Genomic DNA, 5,415 nt, shown 5'->3' with positions numbered 1-5,415 from the left:
TTTCTTCCACAGATAGAACAGGTGGCGAAAGAGGTCGAAATGGGGCTGGAAGCCACCATAGGCCTCGCAAAGATGGATGAAGGTGGAGACAAGAAGAATCGAGTTGGGATGCAGATTGCAAATCCCAATCTCGTAATACAAGCAGAGACCCTGAAGGAAAGGGTGCACTGGAACCCCAAAACCCCGCTTGAAGAAATCCTCGAAAACCACAATCTCATTGGTTGTGGATCGGGGAAGCTTTCTCCTTCCGGCGCATGCCATCCCACGAGTGCCTTGTTGTGGAGCACTCCCATGGCGACAGGTCTTCGATGGTCTGCTCATTGCTCCTTGATTTCCACCACTCCTTCGCCATGACTCCGCCTTTCTTCTGGGCATCTCTCTTCGCCATTAATCTGCCCTTGCTAAGGGGGTGGATGCGGTGGAGGGGGGATTTGTGGTGATTTCGGAGGAGTAGGGTTCGGCAAGAGGAAGAAGAAGGTTGCGGCAGCGAATGACAATGGGGATCGGTAAAAAGTAACTTACCAGCTCTATATTATAAATAACCAAGAGCTCCGTCGTTTCGTCCGCCCGAGATTCTTGGGAGACATGCGCACGCGCTGCAGACGGTTGTTTTCACAACCTCGAGATCTATGCCAATAAACGCGCCTCTTTGTTTCCAGTGTACGCGCCTCTTCGTTGATAATGTGAGAGGGACCACACTGACGCACCTCCATACAGGCGCCAAGCGACTGTTTGCCAGAAAGAGTAAGAAGGCAGAGTGATATGTTATATCCATCTGCTTTTTTGACCAGACGTGGCAGATTGGACTTGATAGAGTAAGGAGATAAATAAATACACCAAATAATGATACAAGCGGCGTTTTTTTTTCGCTGCATGTCTTGAGCTCAATGATGGACCAGACCACTGCTGTGCTCGGGGACTGCCCAGACCACTGCCGTGCTCAGGGACTGCCCAGACCACTGCCGTGCTCGGGGACTGCTCCGACCACTACCGTGCTCGGGGACTGCTCCGATTACTATCGTGCTTGGGGACTGTCCCGACCACTACTCGGAGATCGTTCTTCTTGGCTACATGTGATTTGTACTCACATATAGTTGAGAGACATTTATTTAGACCTTGCTACAAGGCTCATACTTCGCCTTCCAGCAAGCTCAGGGACTACATCGGTACGATGCACCTGCCGGTGCATCTTGTATCGCTTGCACGACGATTGGATTCTTAACTTTAATGGAAATTCTTTTTTAGACCCTGGCACCACGTGCCTGCGTCACCTACTACCAGGCTCAGGGACTAAGTGGGCACACTTCACCTTGCGGTGAATGTGTTTGTTTAATCGACCCTTATGCTTTGACTGATTGTAAGGATTACTATCGTGCTCGGGGACTGTCCCGACCACTGCTCGGAGATCGTTCTTCTCGGCTACATGTGATTTGTACTCACATATAGTTGAGAGACATTTATTTAGACCTTGCTACAAGGCTCATACTTTGCCTTCCAGCAAGCTCGGGGACTACATCGGTACGATGCACCTGCCGGTGCATCTCGTATTGCTTGTACGACGATTGGGTTCTCAACTTAATTGGGAATTCTTTTCAGACCCTGGCACCACGTGCCTACGTCACCTACTACCATGCTCGGGGACTAAGTGGGCACACTTCACCTTGCGGTGAATGTGTTTGTTTTTCGACCCCTACGCCTCTGATGATCAAGGACGCTACGCTCCAAGACGCACTTACATTTCTGTTCAGAAATACAAGTGGGCACACTTCCCAGGACGGAAATCTTTTTCTTTTTTCTTAAGAGCACCATATATTCTTCGGACAACCTACTTCTCCGGCGACAACAGTGGTCAGAGATGTCAAGGACTCAAGCCTTACTTGTCGGAGAAGGTTAAAGTGGCGTGTTGCAGCATAATACATGGTGCTCGGGGACTAGCTGTGGGGGTATTAACCCCTATACCCTTATGGCTAAGCTTGGGCCGGCCCGGATCGGTGGGTCCGGTCCACCAAAAGATGACGTGCGGCCTGGCTAACCTGATCGGAGTCCCGCGCAAGGAGTCAAGGTGGATTTGGCGATCAATCAAGATCCTAGTCGGTTAGAATAGGAATCCTTATCCGGCCACATATGGCAATTGTAACTGGCTAGGATTAGTTTCCAGATCTGTAACCCTGCCCCCCGGACTATATAAGGCGGGCAGGGGACCCCTCTAAAAACATCTCTCATTGACATACAGCAATACAAATCAGATGCAGGACGTAGGTATTATGCCTTCTTGGCGGCCGAACCTGGATAAAACCTCGTGTCTGTCTTGCGTCACCGTCTTGTTTGTGGCTTGTGCATCTGTCTGCCGACAATCTACTACCTTGGGCATACCCCTAGGTAGACTGCCGACCATATTTCGTCGACACTGGGTATGACAGGTTTCCTAGCAGCAATGTGAAAATTTGGAAATGAAAGTTGTGTTCTTCTCTCCATTAGCTGCATTTACATGCTGGTTCTAAAATTACTTTGAACCTACATCTGAAGATTTTAGGTTGTTTTATGTAAAGCCTGTTTGAAAAGTTGCTTATGGGCACCAAATGGCAACCGGTGTTTTTATGCAAAGCTAGATAAGAATGAATTGATAGGTGTTTTAGTGTTTATATGCTCATGTCTATACACATACTACTATGATCACTTTTTGCGATGCACGCTAGCCTTATCAGCTCATTTTTTATCTACCAGATTGGTTTAGTTGAATAAGGGTGCTAGAGCCGTGGGGCTCCGGTTGCCGATTGAACTACCGCTTATTGCCTAGATAGGCTTTAGCATTTTACATGGATATCATTTCATTGGTTGGTAGCATCAAGGATTAGTAAGGACAGGTAGGAAATCTCTTTGATTGATATATTGCCAGAGTCCTACTTCTTCCAATAGCGCATCGTGGAAGAGGAAAAGGTTTGGATGGCCTCGTACAATTTGCTTGATGTTGCCTAGATGTGGTTCGTACAGGTCCAGCAGGACGATGGCACCCATCCTAGTGTCGCTTCTCCGAGCTCTTGATTCTCTGCTTCGGGCCACCCCTTCGATCCAATTCCCTGGCGTGCTTACCGCGTGCAAATGCCTAGGGACCATCGAAGATTACTAGGACTGATTCAAGGCCCTACTGCCCAGGGCGAGCACCCTCACGGAGGCGTAGAAGGTGGAGCTCTTCACTATGGGCCTCCAGCCATCGATCAACATGGATGTCAAGATCCATAATCCCTAGTCGTTTGCGGTCGCGATGAGCATGGCATGCAAGATCGAGCTGTGTGAATAGGCCATGGTGTCCATGCCGCCCACACGTGCCGCGTCACGTGTCCTACTACCTGCGCCAAGACCCACGCTTCCCATGGCCCGATAGGCACTCGCCCTCCCACCACCGCCCTTTGCGACGGTGAAAATTGAAGGCCGCCATGTGAAGCGGCTTTCCACCACCTAGATGGAGGAGCACTGGTGACTTGGCCTCTGCTACAATTGCAATGAGAAATTTGGCCGCAGGCATAACAAGGTGTGCCAGCGGTTGTTCCTACTCGAGATAGAAGATGATGACGAGGACGACACCACCATGGAATCCAAGGCGGAGAAGGACCCCCTCATCTCCCTCCATGCCATTACCGTAGTGCGCACGAGTGAGATGATGCAGGTGCGCCTCTAGGTAGGCACCATGACCCTCCTCACCCTACTAGACATGGGATCCACCCACAACTTCATCTCCGAGGTGGGGACTACGTCCATGGGTCTTCCCCTCTAGCGCCCAGCAACTTCTTGGCCACCGTCGCCAACGATGAATGCATGCCCTATGTAACACCCTTAGTGTTACACCATTAATCATCTACTAAAACATGTCATGAGCATCATATTTGTGTGTTAATGCATGTGGTGAAATGAGTAGATGAAGTGTCATAACGTAGAAGGATCAATAAAATGTAAATCGGAAAGTTATTCCATGATTCGCGTAATTATCAAGTAGGGTTGTGAACCAATTTTTATTGAACAAAAATAATATAAAACATATATGCAACACTTAAATAAAGTTGGAACTACAAACTTTGTAGATGACAATGAAATACTTGGTGTTGATTAATAATGTTGCTAGCTTATATTTCTAAGGGTTTGGAAATGCAACTAGAAATAGAAAGTCATTCAACAGAAGATTTCATGAACTTTTGGTGAGCTAGACATTGCGATGTTTGGTAATTTTGTAAGGCAATCTGGTTAAGAAGTAGGGTAGTGTTACGGGTTGTTTTAGTGGCCTAATGTACCTTCTAGGTGACGGCATAGGTGGTTTTGGAATGGGATCAACGGTTTAGTTTTTCTGAGCACTTTAAAAACCGTGCACGACGCGTCTTCAGTCGCTTCCCTCGTGTGGGCACGATCACCGCATTCCCAAGCAGCGACGTCGCCGTGTTGGATGCCCGTGCGCGCACACTAACCATGCTCGGTTGGCCGTTGTGGCCGGTCGGTCGACCCGCGTAGAGCCGCCGCTACATAAGTCCCTTGCCCTGGCCTCCGTGCTGCCCCGTTGCTGTGTTGCTGCTCACCACGGCCGCTCTGCCTCGTTGCCGCTCATCGTGTCATGCTATGGGCCACCTCATCGCTGCTCGCTGCGCCGCTGCCGCGCATTGCCGGCATGCACATGGGGTGCTTTGATTACGCTCGCGTCGTCGCCTCGCCTTAATGGCACTGCGGCCGTCCAGGCCATGCCACGCCTGCCCGTCTTGTGCACGCACATTGTCGGTTGTGGAGGGCATGCTCGTCGTTTGCGGCTTGGACGAAAGCACTCGGTCGCGACATACGTGTCCCGCTAGGGCGCATAGCCGTGCCACTGCTGTCGCCGTATTTTCCCCTGCTAGACCACTGCCCGCCATGGTCACATCGTGGCCACTGAGGGCCCTAGCGCGGGCATCAGCCATCAATTCTTCGTGCTCATGGGTGTGCCCGGTCGCCAGCATCTCAACTGCCACCTCACCGCTTTGATTTGCATCGTGACGAGCCCCAATTTGGGAGCTTCCTCTCCGCCGCGCCATTTTAGGTCACGTAAGGCCACGGGCAGGGGCAGCCTCCAGCTCACCTTTCTAGGCCAATCCAGCTACACCTCTAGATTAGCCTCCATCCCTGCTTTGCCCTACACCCCCACGTACACCTCTCCGCCTCGTCATAGCCACTAACGTGGACACGCCGTCTCAGAGCGCCGCCGCATCCCACCACCCGCACGTGGCCAGCCCTTTTTGGGGAACCTCTGGCCAAACCACCACCGTAGCCACAACCAGGGTAAGATAGTGATGCTATAGCACTAGTTAGTTCACCCCGCGGTGGCTTAGGGTGTCCGACATGGCCGCGCCACTATCGTGCAAGGTCGCGCGCTGTGGTCACCACTTCCGTGAGCTCTGCCGC

The sequence above is a fragment of the Miscanthus floridulus genome, chromosome 9, assembly GCF_019320115.1.
Source record: "Miscanthus floridulus cultivar M001 chromosome 9, ASM1932011v1, whole genome shotgun sequence".
Lineage (NCBI taxonomy): Eukaryota > Viridiplantae > Streptophyta > Magnoliopsida > Poales > Poaceae > Miscanthus > Miscanthus floridulus.
This window is presented reverse-complemented; position numbering follows the sequence as displayed.